Source organism: Anomaloglossus baeobatrachus, chromosome 6 (assembly GCF_048569485.1).
Source record: "Anomaloglossus baeobatrachus isolate aAnoBae1 chromosome 6, aAnoBae1.hap1, whole genome shotgun sequence".
NCBI lineage: Eukaryota > Metazoa > Chordata > Amphibia > Anura > Aromobatidae > Anomaloglossus > Anomaloglossus baeobatrachus.
The window spans coordinates 331,569,809-331,589,114 of NC_134358.1; positions in this window are offsets into that span (position 1 = coordinate 331,569,809).

A 19,306-nucleotide genomic window follows, 5' to 3' on the forward strand; every position below is an offset into this window, starting at 1 on the left:
ACCCCTGGGGAATCAAGGAGGGGGTGTGGCCTCCATCTCCACTCAAGGGGTGTGGTAGAGAGTCTGGTTGCTAAGTTGCGGAGGCAGGCACAGAAGGGGGGGGGAGTAGTGAGCCAGTCAGTCAGTGAAGCTCAGGGGGAGAGAGGATACGCAAGGAGGGAACCTGGAGGCTGTCACTAGTTAGACACCGCAGGTGCAGTGGTTGCTGGCAGGGGAGAAAGGGCTACCTGGTAGTGCCGCCCGAAAACCACCTGAGGCCGGAGTGCAGAGAGGTGGCTGAGTACGGGGACTGCTGGTAGACCCTGCCCGCACGGGGTTGCAGGTCCCCAGAGCAGGGGCCCATTCAGTTGGCCTGCTCAACTTGCAGGTGGGGGGACTTCATACCCTCCACCAAAACATCACAGAGTCCGCAGCCACGTAGCAACTAGAGGGCCCATAGGTGACAAGAGGCAAGCAGCCGGAGTGACCTGGTCCAGGCTACAAGCAAACGGGCCAAAAAGGGGAGAACAGGCGGAAGCAACTTCCCTGGGTGACCCCGTAGGACTCCAAGTCTGGGTCACCACAAAAATATGAGTGCTAGGAAGGCGAGTCAGCAGCCACCCCCTAAGTCAGCCTGAAGGAGCCTGGTTCCCCTCTTGTAACATCACAGCATCGTCCTGGTTACTCACCCTTGTCACCTGAAGTGAGTAAAAACCCCTGAAAGACATTCCTGCTGTGCGTGTGAGTTCTTCTGCGACCTGTGGTACTACCCACCTTCCCCGGACCCTGGGGCCAGCCTCACTCTCGGGAGGCTAAGACATTTAACTGCACCTACCATCAGCCCCAGGTGTCCCCTAAACTGCAGTGGCAGTCGCCCTGACCGCAATACCAAGAGTGGCGTCACGAATCCCATAGAAGTCAACCTACCTGTGACCAGAAGGATCCAGGACATGCCGTCCCTGAAGACCCTGAGATGACCTGAAGGTAACGGGGCACTGGGCGGCACATATATGTGTGTGTGTGTTTACATAGTATATGTACGTGTGTGTGTGTGTGTGTGTGTGTGTGTGTGACTGTTTACACATAGTATATGTACCTGTGTGTGTTTACACATGGTATATGCACCTGTGTGTTTGTGTATAATATAGGTATATATATATATGTATATATATATATATACACTGTGTGTGTGTGTGTGTGTATATATATAATTTATATATATATGTGTGTGTGTGTTTACGTAGTATATGTACGTGTGTGTGTGTGTGTGTGTGTGTGTGTGTGTGTGTGTTTATCCTCAGAACCAGCAAGTCCTCTTTGCTACTGCTCTGGTCTATATTTGCAGCAGTGATGTCATGACTAAAACATGTGACTGCTGGAGCCAATCACTGAGCTCAGCCGTCATGCCATGGTAGATGGCGTCAGTTGCGGTGCCCTGTGATTGGCTAAAGTGGTCACGTGTGACATTATTACTGCAGCCTGTAAACATAGACGGAGCAGCAGAGAGACATCACTGGACCAGGTGAGAAGGAGTAACTCTGATTTTATTTTTTCCAAGTACTAGATGATCAGCTCAACTGTGACGCCCTGGCAAAACCAGGTAGTCACAGATGACTGTACCCCCCCACCAAGGGAACAGGAATCGCCTCCTCCTTGGGAATTAACACCACTTCCACACACAGGAACACCAGCCACAAAGCCCAGTCGCCCCCCCGGGACCAGGCGGATGGGAACGCCCACCTAGGGGTCTTGAGGTGACAAGGGGTGGGAACCAGTTAGTTCAGTTGGTAGTTGGAGTTGGAGTTTGAGTGGAGCTGAAGTGCAACATGGTCAGGGTTGGAGCCCTTGGACCACGGGAGAGCCGACTAGGTGGGAAACGGCAGAGTAGGGCCACAGGCGATGGAGATCCGATCGCGGAAGACCTGAAGTGGACTGGGGCAGGGTTGTAGCCCGCCGGTACCGACAACGGGAACCGGCGGGCTACAACGGAGGCCATGCACAGGCGGGGTACCTGGACCCTAGGACGAGGCAAGCTTCAAGCCCCTTGATAATTGACCAGCAGGACAAGGTTTCAGGCCTTGTTTCCAGAGAGAGAAGCCCAGAGATAGCAAAACGGCAGCCCAACGCGGGGATAGGGTGTCCGCCAAGAACCCATTAAAATCCCACGGGTCAGATTTTGCGGGCACGGCCCCCCCTGTATACAAAACTGCAGGGGAGTGGATTTCTCCCATTCCAAGCGAGTTAAATCAACAAACAGCAAGACACGACTGCAGGAAGAAGGGTCCCTACCTTGCTAACCCGTGTGCGGGACCAGCACACCTCTCCAGCGGCAACCGGCATCCGGCCTTGGTTTGCAGTACAGACTCTGTGTGGATTATTCCTAATCGTGAGTACACCGGTGTCATCCGGTCCAAGCTGCCAACGGCGCCCCAGCACTGCTCCCCACATACACCTGGGCCTCGGGACTACACCTCCCCTACCCGTGGAGGGGACACCACCTTGCTGCCCAGCACCATCGGTCCCGGGAGCTTGCACAAGAGGCAGCGGCGGTGCCACCATTCTATCACCGCAACCCACGGGTGGCGTCACAGACAAAAACTATCTCCCTTGTAAATACCCCCATTTTCACTGTTGCGAGGACGGGCGGTTGCATGAGCCCCGGGTCCGGTCACCACTCGAGTCCTAGACACGATCCCGGACCAGAGTGCCCCAGAGCAGCCCCTCTGGTGCGGCGCGGCATCCGTCTGTGACACAAAACTTAAAATGTTAAAATGGAAGACCCCAAGAGGCAGGGGGAGGTGTGGGAGGGGTTCAGGAGGGCGGCATGGTCAATTCTTGCCCTTTGCTCTCAGTGTCCGCGTCCACCCCTGGAGGGTTTGTTGTTTTTTTTTTATTTATGTTTTTTTTTAATCCGTGAGTACACGGTGACCAGAGACCTATGGGGGTGCATTACACGATATGGGGGCTGCATAATACAATATGAAAGACACCTTATACATACTTTGGAGATGCATTATAATACTTAGAGGTATATGGGGTGCATTAAATGGTATTGGGGCTGTATAATAAAATATGAAGGACTATGGGGGTGCATTATAAAACATTCAGGACTATGGAGCTGCATTATAATATATAGAGGACTATGGATGTGCATTAAACGGTATGTGGACGGAATAATACAATATGGAGGACTATGGGGCTGCCTTAGAAAACATGGAGGACAATGGGGCTGCATTATAATATATGGAGGCCTATGGGTGTGCATTATAGTACATATAGGCCAATAGACTGCATTAAATGGTATGGGGGCTGCATGCTTCAGTATGAAGGACTATGGGGTGCATTAATTGAGGTCTATGTAGCTGCATTATAATACATGGAGAACTATGGTGGGTGCATGATAATACATGGAGGACTATGGGGGCTGCATTATAATACAATGAGGACTATGGGGGTGCATTCTAATATATGAAGGGTTATGTGGGACCCATTATACTATATGGAATGGTATGTGGGGGCCATTATAGTATTTGCAGAGCTATATACAAAGGGGGACTAAGCTACAAGCATGGCATGGGAAAGTTTTGAGGCTCTTTCCCTCAGCACCCAGCTTTCCCATGCTCTGATATCATGGGAAAGATGGGTGCTGAGAGAAAGATGTATAACAGAGCATAGGGAAGGTGGGTTCTGAGGATAAGATATCAGAACATAGGAAAGCTGGGTGCTGATGGAAAAAGGGATTTCATTCATGGGAAACCTGGGTGCTGAGGGAAAGAACCCAGTGTCAGCCATACTATTCCGTACCCTGAGTGTCAGTGTCATTATCCCGTACCCCGAGTGTCGGTGTACAGTTGGGGGGGCAGGTTAAAACTTTGCACTGGGGCCCATCGAACTCTAGTTACGCCACTGTTTCTCCCCATACGGAATTGCCCCCTCCCCAAAGGGCTTTCAAACAGCAGGGAGTTACGGTGCACCAAACACATAGGTTGTGGGCCTTTTTTTGTTTGTTTGTTTAAAAACCAGGACTAGCATTAGTGGGCCTGTAGCAGCCCAGAACACTGGCAGTAACATCTACCCAACAATTGGAGACACATCTTTTTAGTCTCTGCCTACCCAAACAAAACGCTGTTTAATATCATCAACTGCCCCCTATCCATAGGTAATTGCCCCTTCCCCATAGGCTGTGGGCCTTTTTTTTTGTATTTTTGGGTTAAAAATCAAGATATGTATTAGTGGACTTGTCGCAGGCCTGAACACTGGCAGTAACCTCTCCCAATATTTTGATACCCATTTTCTAGTCTCTGCTTTAAAAACAACAGTCCAGTACCCTCAAATGCCTCCTCCCCATAGGGAATTGCCCCCCCCATAGGGCTTTAAAACACCAGGTAGTTGCAGTATATACAACAAAGACTGTGGGCCAGCATTTAATTTAAAAAATGAACACATGCCTGACTTGCAGGTGTAGGCCTGTTCCTCACAGACGCAGTAACCACAAGACTCAACTTTGAGACCAATGTTCAACTCTTGACATTCAAAATCGTTTCAAGCAGGCCTATGCCCTAAAGTGAATGCAAAGTGAAGGAAGCCAAATAAGAAAGATAAGCCATGGATAATCACATGTTTGTGGACCAAGCAAAGACAAATGATCGTGAACAGCGGCGGACTGGAGTACCTGGGGTCCACCAGGAAAAATCAATCTTGGGGCCCACCAGCACCATGCAGTTACCGTACTGTATATAGCAGGGGTGGGATTCAAATTTTTAACAGGTTCTCTGTAAACCCCGCCCATTTGAAAACCACACCCATTTTGTTAGCCACACCCATTTTCACGCAATTTCCTCAACCAAAAAATGCAAGTAATTTAAAGTAAAATCTCTTTCCCCTTCTTCCCCTCCTATACCGTCAATCTCCTGTCTAGCACCAGTTGTTCCAGTCACTGTCAGTCTTATTGTATTAAATGATTTTTCTACAGTTTTTAAAAATTATTACTAAAGGAGCCCTGCTAAAATTGGAATGGACGACCTTCCCCATACAGATCCCATCCCCTTATGGCCTCTTTCCCCATACAGATCTCATCCCATTATGGCCTCTTTCCCCTGCAGATCCCATCCCATTATGGCCTCTTTCCCCCTGCAGATCCCATCCCATTATGGCCTCTTTCCCCAGCAGATCCCATCCCATTATGGCCTCTATCCCCCTGCAGATCCCATCCCATTATGGCCTCTTTTCCCCTGCAGATCTCATCCCATTATGGCCTCTTTCCCCTCCAGATCCCATCCCATTATGGCCTCTTTCCCTTGCAGATCCCATCCCATTATGGCCTCTTTCCCCTGCAGATCCCATCCCATTATGACCACTTTCCCCTGCAGATCTCATCCCATTATGGCCTCTTTCCCCAGCAGATCCCATCCCCTCCACAAATTCTCACACCCTCGCAGAAATATCAAACACATTGATTTACACGCCCTTTCTCAGTCCCTTCTCCCCCTCACAGACATTGCATTTCTACATGATGCAGATGCCGCTGCAACTTTATACAACACTACAATCTCTGCAGCTCTCGAATCAGCTGCCCCCCTCACACACACCAAAACCCGCACAATCAACAGGCAACCCTGGCACACAAGGCAGACTAAAGAACTTAGACGGGCTTCCAGAATTGCTGAGCGCAGATGGAAGAGGTCTCATTCCACTGAGCACTTCATTGCATATAAAGAGTCCCTCACCACTTTCAAGTCCACACTCACTGCTGCAAAACAAACCTACTTCTCATCCCTCATATCTTCTGTCTCTCACAACCCTAAACAGCTATTCAACACTTTCAATTCTCTCCTCCGTCCTCCGGCACCACCTCCCTCTCCTCTCATCTCAGCTGAAGACTTTGCCTCTTTCTTCAAGCGGAAGATTGACAACATCAGAGCAAGCTTTGGCCCACAATCACCACAGCCCCTCATCATAGCTACTCAGCCATCTTCCTCCAAATCCAGCTTCTCCACCATGACAGAAAACAATCTCTCCACTCTACTCTCAAGATCACATCTAACCACCTGTGCACTGGACCCGGTCCCATCGCACCTCATCCCCAACATCACCGCAGTCCTCATCCCAGCTCTAACCCATCTCTTCAACCTATCACTAGCAAGTGGTGTAGTCCCTTCATGCTTTAAACATGCCTCTATTACACCCATCCTCAAAAAGCCCTCCCTTGACTCATCCTCTGTGTCAAACTATCGCCCCATATCCCTTCTCCCCTACGCCTCAAAACTACTGGAACAGCATGTCCATCTTGAATTGTCCTCATACCTCTCCTCCTGCTCCCTCTTTGACCGGCTTCAATCTGGCTTCCGACCACATCATTCTACCGAAACTGCCCTAACCAAAGTCACCAATGATCTACTAACCGCCAAAGCCAAGCGACACTACTCTGTCCTCCTCCTCCTGGACCTGTCCTCTGCCTTCGACACAGTAGACCATTCCCTCCTACTACAGATTCTCTCATCTCTGGGCATCACAGACTTGGCCCTATCTTGGATCTCCTCATACCTAACCGACCGAACTTTCAGCGTCTCCCATTCTCACACCACTTCCTCATCTCGCCCCCTATCTGTCGGTGTCCCTCAAGGCTCAGTTCTTGGACCCCTGCTGTTCTCCATCTATACCTTCGGCTTGGGACAGCTCATAGAGTCCCACGGCTTCCAGTATCATCTCTATGCCGATGACACACAGATCTACCTCTCTGGACCTGACATTACCTCCCTACTAACCAAAATTCCACAATGTCTGTCTGCTATTTCATCCTTCTTCTTGGCGCGATTCCTAAAACTTAACATGGACAAAACAGAGTTTATTGTCTTTCCTCCTCCTCACTCATCTCCTCCAACAAGCCTTTCCATCACACTTGATGGTTGCTCACTCACCCCAGTCTCACAAGCTCGTTGCCTTGGAGTGACCCTCGACGCTGCTCTATCCTTCAAGCCACACATCCAAGCCCTCTTCACCTCATGCCGATTACAACTCAAAAATATCTCCCGGATCCGTGCTTTTCTTAACCAAGAATCTACAAAAACATTAGTGCATGCCCTCATCATCTCCCGCCTCGACTACTGCAACCTCCTGCTCTCTGGCCTCCCTTCCAACACTCTTGCACCCCTCCAATCTATCCTAAACTCTGCAGCCCGCTTAATCCACCTCTCCCCTCGCTACTCCCCAGCCTCGCCACTCTGCCAATCCCTTCACTGGCTTCCCATCGCCCAACGACTCCAGTTCAAAACATTAACCATGACATACAAAGCCATGCACAACCTGTCTCCTCCCTACATCTGTGACCTAGTCTCCCAGTACCTACCTGCACGCAACCTTAGATCCTCACAAGATCTCCTTCTCTGCTCCTCTCTTATCTCCTCTTCCCACAATCGTGTACAAGATTTCTCCCGTGCATCCCCCATACTCTGGAACGCTCTACCTCAGCACATCAGACTCTCCACGACCGTGGAAAGCTTCAAGAGGAACCTCAAGACCCACCTCTTCCAACAAGCCTACAACCTACAATAGCCCTCAGCCCAGTAGACCACTGCGCAACCAGCTCTGTCCTCACCTATTGTACCATCACCCATTCCCTGTAGACTGTGAGCCCTCGCGGGCAGGGTCCTCTCTCCTCCTATACCAGTCTGTCTTGTACTGTTAATGATTGTTGTACGTATACCCTCTTTCACTTGTAAAGCGCCATGGAATAAATGGCGCTATAATAATAAATAATAATAATAATAATAATTAGGGCCTCTTTTCCCATGCAGATCTCATCCCATTATGGCCTCTTTCCCTTGCAGATCCCATTATGGCCTCTTTCCCCTACAGATCCCATCCCATTATGGCCTCTTTCCCCTGCAGATCCCATCCCATTATGGCCTCTTTCCCCAGCAGATCCCATCCCATTATGGCCTCTTTCCTCAGCAGATCACATCCCATGTGCTCCTTTTCCCATACAGCTCCCATCTTATGTGGCCCCTCTCCCCATATAGCTGCCATCTTAATGCGGCTCCTCTCCCCATATAGAAACATATAGCTGCCATCTTAATGCGGCTCCTCTCCCCATATAGCCACATATAGCTGCCATCTTATGTCGCCCCTCTCCCCATATAGCCACATATAGCTGCCATCTTATGTGGCCTCTCCCCATATAGCCACATATAGCTGCCACCTTAATGTGGCCCCTCTCCCCATATAGCCACATATAGCTGCCATCTTATGTGGCCCCTCTCCCTGCATCTTCAGCTCACTGAGCGCTTACCTGCTCTAAGCACCGGTGGCCTCTCCTCTGTCTTCCATCCTGCGCGGCTCTCTGCACACTAATGGTATGTGCGCACTAGGTGTTTTTTCACACTGCGTTTTTTGAGCGTTTTTGGCTGCGTTTTTGCTAACTGCTTTTTTATGCGTTTTTTTATCAGTGAACAATGCCATTAAAGATTGTTGAAAAAAAAAGGTCTGATGTCATTTCCTTCTTAAATATGTTCTTCATTCTCCACTAGTGTATGCAGGAGAGCAGACAGTAGCTGCAGAACCACAAGGCTCAGCATGCTCCATCCAGGGCTGTATGCAGGAGTTTTTTGCCCTCCAAAAAAATGACGTGGGCTTCGCCATATTTTTGTATGCTAGCCAGGTACAGCAGGCACCTACGGGCTGCCCCCAATCCCCAGCTGCCTATTTGTACTCGGCTGGGAACCAAAAATATAGAGAAGCCCTTTTTTTTATTTCATTAAATAATTTTTTAAAAAAATTACGTGGGCTTCGCCCAATTTTTGAGTCCAGACAGGTACAACTAGGCGGCTGGGGATTGGAATCTGCAGTGCACGGTGCGCTGTATCCAACTCTTCCAGCTGCCCTGATGTCGGGTGGCTCGCTGGGTAATAATCGGGTTAGGGCTAGCTGTATATTATCAAGTGGCCCTAAGCCCAAAATTCATGATGTCACGCCAATATTAGACATGGCCACCATGAATTTCTAGTAAAGATAAAAAAAAAAAAAACACAACACACAGAAAAATATTTTTATTAGAAATAAAACACAACACAATTGGTGACTCCATCTTTATTGAAATAAAGAACCCCCCTCCGCAGTAATCCTGGGTCAAGGATCCCGCGCCGTCCAATCCGGATCCAATATCCTCTGATCGGTTTGCTGGAAGCAAAGCGATCAGATGATGTGTCAGGCTCAAGGATGTGAATTCCATGACACAGCAGCTGATTGCATAAAAGCCATTTATACAATCAGCTGATGCATCAGTGCAAAAAAAAAAAAATACACACTTCAGTGCAGACTCCTGTCAGACCGATCAGAGCAGTAATCAGAGATGACCCGGCGGTAATCAGCTGATGAAGTCTCCTGACGGCATCAGCTGATAGTTTAGCCGGCTCGGTAGTAAAAAGCCGGCGTCACCACTGTCACTGTCAGCTGATTCCGTCAGGTGACCGCATCAGGTGATCAGCGCCAGGTCCTGCAGCTATCGGAGGTGTCCCGGCCATCTGCACACACCCGGAGCAGGGGTGGCGGTACCGGGAGAGGAGCTGGGAGCGGACATGGCACCGGGAGGCTGCAGACAGGTGAGTATGACATTTTTTTCTCTACCGTTCACTTTTGACTTCACAGCTGCTTCCATCTCCTGCCCGTACATGGCGCCGCACGGGAGCGGACATGGCGCCGGACAGGAGATGGAAGCAGCGGTGCCGGTACCGGGAGGATTCATGCTTCTGTGTTTACCAACAGAAGGAATCCTCTTCCTGTACACGTCACTGCAGTACCCACCCCTTTCATTTAGAGCCGCGTTTTTAGTCATAGAAACGCAGCTATATTTGCAATTTGTGTTTTTCATTGCGTTTTTGAACATCTCATTGAACTTAATGGGTGGAAAACGCAGTGAAAAATGCAAGAATAATTGACATGCTGCGTTTTTGTGGTCACCACAAAAACGCAGCTACAAAAAAGCACTGTGTATGGACAGCACTTCTGAAAACCCATAGACATTGCTGGGAAAGCAATGTCACATAGTTTTCTGCAAAAAAAAGTGGTAAAAAACGCCGCTAAAAACGCAGCAAAAACGTCTAGTGCGCACAGGGCCTGACGCTGACAGACGGCAGGAGGAGGAGCTACCTCCCCACAGTGCCGTGACCTCTGCAGCGTCAGCACGTTGCTGCGCGCCGGGTCAGGGTCCACTGAACCCGGAAGTGCGGTGCATACGGAAGTACAGGGATTGATTTGTGTCAGTGTCTTAAAGAGACACTAACACAAATGAATACAGGGAACCGGATCGCTGGAGCTGTTTCTTGCCGGTTCTGGGAACCCGGCTGCTATTTTAACAACCGGTTCTCCAGAACCGGACAGAACCGGCTGAATCCCACCCCTGACTGTGCAGACATTTCGATGGAATAAGGGTTAATGTTAGTGATCTGATTGCCCACAGTCTCCACATGCCCAACCGCCCCTCCCCCCGGGCCCCTGCTTGCCCCCGTGGGCCCTGGCACCCCCCCAGGGCCCCTGCTCGCTCCCCGGGCCCCCGCACCCCCCGGGGCCCCCGCCTTCTATACTCACGTGCTGCTGCTCCTGCAGCCTGGCCTGGGGCGACGCCGGGTCCGTCCTCCACAGCACGATGCTGCCAGCACCTGCACAGGAAGGAAGCAGTCATCACTCTGAGACTGCCTCCTCCTGCAGTGTCGCTGGCTGCGCAGATGAGTCAGAGCCGCGTGGCACCGACAGTGACAGCAGGCAGAGCAGGGAGATGGCAATGTGCCGATATGATTAGTGAAATTACCGGCCGTGGGGGGCTCTCACACATATCCATAAGGGCCCAGGGGAGGTAGGGGGGCGGGGCCTAGGGGGGCGTGGCTATCAATAGCAGGGGCCCACCGGGGGTTCTCCCGACCTCCTGGTGGGCCAGTCCGCCCCTGATCGGGAATGTCACAGTTGTTTAATAAATTCAAGGTGGAAATTCCTCCAGATACAGCCTCTTATCCTGATCCTGACATACAGATAGTATCACAAATTCAATCTCCGTACACATGGGAATCCAAATATTCTATGGTGATTGCCAATTCTCAAAATGTCAATGTGTCTTCCAGCAACACTAATACAAGAACCTTATGACAGAGAATGGGTGGCTAATACAGGCTCCCTGTCAAAAATAGAACTGAAGATGATTCTTGCATTCTGTTGGGATTCTGGAATGCAGATTCCAAGGAGGTGGAGGTATTAGATGAGTTACAGCAACCTTCTACCCAGAGAGAATTGGACCTTCAGATATTAGTACAGTATGTATCCGATGATGATAATGTTCTCATTTGTCGAGAAGAACAACTTCCAGAGCTGAAGGTCAAAAATATGCTTCCTGCAAGTAGGTCAACTGACAATCTGCAAGGATAAAGCCTGCTTTACACCTTTCAATTCTGCATACGATATCGTATGCGATGTGACACGCCCCCATTGTATGTGCGACACGTTCAATTTGTTGACCGTGTCGCACAAACGATTATTTGCCGTAACGCGTACTTACCCTTCCATACGACCTCTGTGGGCGGCGAACATCCACTTCCTGGAGTGGGAGGGACGTTCGGCATCACAGCGACGTCACATGGCAGTCGTAAGTGACGCACATCCGGCATCGTAAGGTATGTTATAGTGTGTGACAGCGACGTGCAATTGCGATTGAACGAAAAACCGTTCATCGCATGCACGTCGTTCATTCCTGACGAATTGAATGTCAGATTGTTCATCGTACCCGGGATAGCGCACATCGCAGTGTGTGACACCCCGGGAACGATGAACAGATCTCTCCTGCCTCCTGCGGCTCCCGGCCCACAATGCGGAAGGAAGGAGGTGGGCGGGATGTTTACATCCCACTCATCTCAGACACCTCCGCTTCTATTGGCCGGCTGCCACGTGACGTCGATGTGACGGCGAATGTCCCTCCCACTCCAGGAAGTGGACGTTCGCCGCCCACATCGAGGTCATATGGAAGGTAAGTATGTGTGACGGGGGTTAATCATTTGTGCGGCACATTCAACAAAATTGAACGTGCCGCACATACGAGGGGGGCGGTTACGATCGCATACGATATCGTATGCAGAATCGTAACATGTAAAGCAGGCTTAAGAACATATTTTAAGTGGAGAATGCACATGATTCTCTCATTCTGTTTTCATCTAAGTCTCCTAAAGCTGTTTGCGGCAGCACAGTGCAGGCATTGTATGAAGTCCTGATGAGAAGAGTTAACGAGACCCTTGACCCCAGAAAGTCTGACAAACGGCCTTACCTCGATCGACCGACCATCACCCCCACCCACTTCCCGAGTTCTTACCTAAAATATGGCCACAACAGCCCCATTTATTAAACAACAAAAATATCAAAGAATAAATAATATTTTAAATAACTGATGAAAAACACTTGAAAGGAGGGTGGTAACTGAAGGTTCCAAAAAACGTTTGATTACAACATAAGCTCCACCACCTGCCCTCAACCGCACCACACCAGCTCGAGGGCACCAAGCCGAATGTTGCCCAACCATGTCCTGCTGAGACTCAACCCAGCAACGACCCATGTTACCAATCAATTGCACCATGAGAGCTAACCCGTTCCTGCACTGGGTTCCCCCTCGCTCTTTTGTGCAAACTCCTTCCTTCAAATACTCCCCTCCTTTCCCCCTCTGCTGCGACAAGATTCACAAGCATCCTCTTCTTCATGTTGATTGACAGAAATTGCAACAGGGAGGGAGGGCGAGAATGATTCTGATCACCGTCCAGGTAGGCATGACCAACCCCCCCTGGGGACCTGGCCTATATAGTGACCACCCCCCCCAAACGCCAACCCTTAACAAATCAAAGTGCCCCAAACCCCAACTGAACCTACAGCTCCACCCTACACTTTTCCCGCACAAAGTGAACACCACAAATTAACCCTTAACTGAAACTGAGGCCTAGCATCCCTCCTCAGTCATGCTGCCCTCCCTTGACCCCCTTCTGGGCAGCAGTCCGGGCTGTTCCTGTATATTAATTTTCCTGAGTAAACATTAAAAAAACTGGCTGAAAATGTTGAAGAATAAATATTTACCCATGTAACATAGCAACCGGTTATATTGTAGATATCCGGTATGTAACACATAAGTGGTGTGATCCTGGAAGTTTGTGCTGGTACTTATTGTGCCACAAATATTTTATATTGTAGTCACAGGGTCAGGATCCGAGGTAGCTAAAGAGATGGGTGGGTCTGGCAACCTCTGTGCCGCCCCCACGTTAGCAGCCGAGCTGCTCCGATCCGGATCCGCGGTGCCGCAAGGGGCGAACGGACCCAGGGGTCGTGCGGCCACTCAAATAAAGGAAGTATTTACAGGGGATGGTGTATTTGCAGTTTGTGACGCCACCCGTGGTGTGTGGTGAGGTGGAGTACCACCGCTGCAGCTGGGGAGTACCCGGTGGCGATGGAGTGGGCAGCCAGGTGTTTAACCCCTCAATGGGTATGGGGAATGCCCCGGGACACGGTGATACGTTTGGGTCCCGTTTCTGCTGGTGTTGCCTGATGATCTGTGACCTTTTCTTTGGCACCTTGTTCTCTTCCTAGTTGGCCCCTATAGCTTGAAACTAGTCGGGTCCCGCTCCCCAGTGTGGATAACTGAGGGACCTTGCTCTCAGGGTTCACGCTTTGGATTTCCTGGACTGTTTTAGTGGAAAGTACTATCCCCCTAATTGCGCTAGTACCCAATTTTGGAGTGGGTGGAGAGCGAATCTTGAAGGTTCCGTTCTCGTCGGGTAAATTGTCAGGTTGCCTGAAGCTACTTCCTGACCTAGGGTCCACGTACCCCGTCATGCTCTGGTCCCGGTGATGGTGCAAGGCCGCGGGCTGTCCTCCACGACAATACCGTGCCATTTGTCAAAATCCCCTGCGACAAGGGGTCCAGCTCCTACTAGGCCCAGACCACCATCTGCTACCTAGTACTTCCAAGGAGCCCAGCTCCTGATCTCCTCTCTCCCTCACTTCAACACTACACTGGCCTACTCCTGACACTACTGACCTCCTCTTACCAACCCCCCAAGTGGGCGACCCTATTCCACTCAGGCCGTCCACTGGTGTGTCTGGTGGGTGTGGTGCAGAGTGTTCCTAGGAATTTGATTAGCTGGTTTTGGCAACACCATTGGTTAGGGACCCGTAACCAAGGAGGAGGTGGATATTGCACAGAAGGGCAGATTGCACAATACCCTGTGACGACCTGATAGGCAGGGGCATCACATTCCCCCTTGGTTAAACGTAGCTCGTCCCCAAGCTACAGGACATCAGAGGTTTATTATTTTTTTTTTTTTCAAATTGTGAAATGGAAAAAGAAACAAACATTTATATTTACACAATACGTCCCTCATTAGGGAGGCTGGTTACTTAAGCGTTATGGGAAACTTTGTGAGTTCATCTCTCCAACGGTGGAACGCTACCGGTTTCACTAGTAGCGGAGGCGCAACCTGCTCCGTTGCAGCCTCTTCCTGCAACAGTGCAGTCCCAATGTCCCGGATCTCATTAACCCGCCACCCAAACAACCTGACCCCCTGCAAACCTATTGTGGGTCCGTGACCAGGTTAAGGTCCCGGGCGTTGTGGTAGACGACTCTGGTGGGCACAGGAGTTGCAACTATTTACAAAAACACAAGTTTGTGTTGGTCACAACCAGTCCTGTGACTGTGGTCCATTTTTACTATGTATAATTAACAAAGTCCATGTACCAATTGTACACATTATAGCCAATCTTCTCGCAAATCAGGTAACTTTCACTATTTTCATTTAGACCCTGTTGATTGGACACTCATTTTCTAACAATCTCTACATGAAAAATAACAACCTTAACAAAATAACAAACAAAACACTGATACCTAGCAATTTCTGTTACAACATTAAACATTACTGATACCTCTAGCATTCTTCCCGATACCTAGCTTCGGAGGCCGGAATGACTTTTGTAGCTTTCGCTGGTGTCGTTTCCAGTAGAGGGCGTCAGCGTCCGGCCTCGGCTCCCTAGCTGGCTCTGGCTTCAGGTGCACTCTTGCGGCCCCAACAGCCATTGGGATGCCGCGTGGCGGTGGAACCGGCAGCTCTCCAGGCTCCACTTCCGTCTTGGTAAACAGAAGAACCGACTGCTCTGCAGCCGGGGTTGCAGAGTCCGGATGCTCCGCCTCTGAGGACGGACCCGGTGATGCGGCCGGGTCTGGTCTGGCCGGTGTCAGGGTAACCGTTGTCGTGACCGGGTCGAGGGACAGAATCGGGGTTCCCGCTGCTGGAGCTTCGTACATAGGAGCTGAAGGTTCCACTGCCGGGGTGGAAGTAGGAAGCTCGACGTCCTCCGAGGACGGGGTTGGTGGTGGTAGACTGCTCACCGGGAGCGGGGGTGGTACGGATCTCACAGCAGCATTGGCCGGATTAGGGTAATCAACAGGGACTGGGTAACCGCTTACCCTCTCTTCACGTGGGATCTCAATCTCACGGGCTCTCACCGCCATCGCTAGGCTCCTCATCTCTTCCCTCCAGTGGTCCAGTATAAACAGGAACTGCGTCCGCATTCTCCTGCATAGATGCTCCGTCTCTTCTTCGATCCAGGTCGTGGTCCCGTTTCACGACGGTTCCGGTGACCAGCTCCAGTCCGCCATCTTGCCTCTGCGCTGTCCAGGAACGTTATGGCAGAGTCCTGGAGTTCCTGCTTCTCTTCTGCTGTAGTTACATGCCGTCACGCCCCCTCGGTTTTCACTCAGCACTCTTCTCAATGCTGTGGCCCTCTGGGAACTTCCGGTTCATGCCTAACACACAGGACGAAGGGTGGGGCTTCTGTTTCGCGCAGTTTTGCGGGGAAGATGGCGCCCCAGCGTGAAAAGACGGCGGAAGATGGTGGAACCGGCGGGAAACGGGATCCCGAATCGCGGATTTCGGTCTTCAAGGCTCACGTCACCCAGGTAATTGGGTCCTGCTTGTATCCCGTTCATGACGCCAGGAATTTTGAGGTGTGCTGCCCCCAAGTCAGCAGTCGGACTGCTCGGATACGGATCTGCGGTGGCTCGAGGGGCGTCCGGACCCGGGGGTCGTGCGGCCACTCAAATAAAGGGGTTATTTACAGGGGATGGTGTATTTACAGTTTGTGACGCCACCCGTGGTGTGTGGTAAGGTGGAGTACCACCACTGCAGCTGGGGAGTACCCGGTGGCGATGGAGTGGGCAGCCAGGTGTTTAACCCCTCCATGGTTAGGGGGAATGCCTCGGGACTCGGTGATAGTGACGGGGATGTGCCGTTGGGGAGATAAGGGTCCCTTGCGTACTCACTCAGTCCATGAAGCTGACACCGACAACTTAGTAAACCAAAGTTCTGGACACTGCTGCCGCTGAGGGGGAGCACGTTTGGGTCCCGTTTCTGCTGGTGTTGTCTGATGATCTGTGACCTTTTCTTTGGCACCTTGTTCTCTTCTTAGTTGGCCCCTATAGCTTGAAACTAGTCGGGTCCCGCTCCCCAGTGTGGCTAACTGAGGGAGCTTGCTCTCCGGGTTCACGCTTGGGATTTCCTGGACCTTTTTAGTGGAAAGTATCCCCCTCGTTGCGCTAGTACCCCGATTTTGGAGTGGGTGGAGAGCGGATCTTGAAGGTTCCATTCTTGTCGGGTAAATTGTCAGGTTGCCTGAAGCTACTACCTGACCTAGGGTCCACATACCTCGTCGTGCCCTGGTCCAGCCTGGTGATGGTACAAGGCCGCGGGCTGTCCTCCACGACAATACCGTGCCCCTTGTCACGATCCCCTACAACCGGGGGTCCAGCTCCTACTAGGCCCAGACCACCGTCTGCTTCCTAGTACTTCCAATAATAGAGAAGCTGTGGAAAATAAAGCGCAATAGGGTCTTACCCTAATATGTACAGGGCAGGGGAGGGGGGAGCAATATTACTCACCGAATGTAGTTGTGACAGTCACAACCACTATAATCGCATGTAAAAATGGACCACGGCAGCAGCAACCCAAAGTTATCCTAGTACTTCCAAGAAGCCCAGCTCCTGACCTCCTCTCTTCCTCACTTCCAACACTACACTGGCCTACTCCTGACACTCCTGACCTCCACTTACCAAACCCCCAAGTGGGCGACCCTATTCCACTCAGGCTATCCACTGGTGTGTCTGGTGGGTGTGGTGCAGAGTGTTCCTAGCTCCTGACCTCCTCTCTCCCTCACTTCCAACACTACACTGGCCTACTCCTGACAGTCCTGACCTCCCCTTACTAACCCCCCAAGTGGGCGACCCTATTCCACTCAGGCCGTCCACGGGTGTGTCTGGTGGGTGTGGTGCAGAGTGTTCCTAGGATTTTGATTTGCTGGTTTTGGCAACACCATTAGTTAGGGACCCGTAACCAAGGCAAGGAGGAGGTGGATATTGCACAGAAGGGCAGATTGCACAATACCCTGTGACGACCTGATAGGCCAGGGCGTCACACCAACATACCCCACCTGTGGGTGTGTTTGACGTGTCTTAATGAGGTTGTTTGGCACATAGTCTGACGATGGTGTTCAGTGTGTGAGGAGCACTGTGTGAATAGCAGCCTCTGAGAGTGGGTGCAGGCTGGAGCCAGTGTGGAGAGGCTGGTAATTCTCATAGAGGTCTGGAAGCCTCTGGAAGAGGCTGAGAGAGCTCCACTCAGGTAAAGTGTTTTTTGGAACTTAACGAGGAGTGCCACGGATAAAACAAACCTGAAATCCATCTATGTTTTGAGTAGCATTTTACTTTGATGTGAATAAACTGCTGGACTTTTAATGAACTGTGTTTCCTGTGCTACCTCGCATTGCAGCCAGCAAGTAAAAAAAAAACATTACACAGAGTGAACAGTGTGTAATGCCACACCCTGTATCGTAATACTGGTGTAAGGTAGAAAAATTAGTACAGAAGTCTTCAACGCAAAGGACCCCAAAAATAAGGGTTTCTTTCAATGTGTGGAATTACGTGAGATTACTCCACAATATCTTGTACAGAAATAGCTCATCAAGAGTTACCTGACTATGGAAACCAATACAGGCAGCATACTTCACAGCACAACAATGTTTTTGCTACTGAGGGTAAAACATGTGTTCTTTACTAATTTGAACATGCTGATTCCAAATATGAACTCAGAATTTGCACAGCACGTCCAGATTTTGAGTTATACTTAGAAAAGGCCATACGCCTATTCAGGCATTGTTGAAGATATTCTTACACACATTCGTTGATCTCCCCGGACCTATCCGGGCATGTCCAGACAGGTATGGGAGCTGATATCAGCACTAACCAGTTATGGCTATATGTAGGACCTATCCAGACATGTCCAGACATGTCTGGGAGCTGATGTCAGCATTAACCAGTTATGGCTATATATAGGGAGTGCTGACACCAGATTTACAGACAACTGTTGGACAGTGTTCAATAAAGTTTTCTTTTAAAGCTAGTAGTGCGATTTATCTGGATTACAATGAATAGACGTAAATGTCTTAACGACCCGGACAATTTTTGTTATGTTTGCGGGAAATTTATTACGTTTGATCAACGCAAGAATTTGACCAGAAGAGTAAGAGTTGCTTACAAGTATTATTTTGATTGTCAAGTAGGAGATCAGGATAAAAACTGGGCACCTCATGTGTGTTGCACTGTGTGCTACTCTGGGCTATCGCAATGGTTGAATGGGAAAAGAAAAGGATTGACATTTGCAGTGCCCATGGTTTGGCGTGAACAGAAAGATCATAGTTCAGACTGTTATTTCTGTATGACTAAAATTGCCGGATATTCAAAGAGGAATAAATCACAAATTGTGTACCCTGACTGTGAGTCTGCTCATAAGCCATTACCACACGATGCGGAGAATCCAGTGCCTGTTCCTCCTTCACCAGCCGCTGATACTGAGACAGACAGTGATAGCTCAGATCCTAATAAAAAAGATGATGGCAGCGATGATGAATTTCATGCCCAAGAAGATCAGGAATATCAGAAGAGTAAGCCACACCTACTAAACCAATCTGATTTAGATGATCTGATACGAGATCTGTCGTTGTCTAAAGAGAAATCAGAACTGTTAGCCTCTAGACTTCAGGAATGGAATTTGTTACAAGAAGGCACATCAATATCACACTTTCGTTATCGACACAAAAAGTTAGCTTCATACTATGTCATGGAAAATGGTGTCTGCTTCTGTACTGATGTGAATGGGCTTATGCTAGAGTTGGGTTGTAGACATTTTCCAGATCAATGGAGACTGTTCATAGACTCTAGTAAAGCAAGCTTGAAAGCTGTTCTGTTGCACAATGGCAATGAAAAGCCATC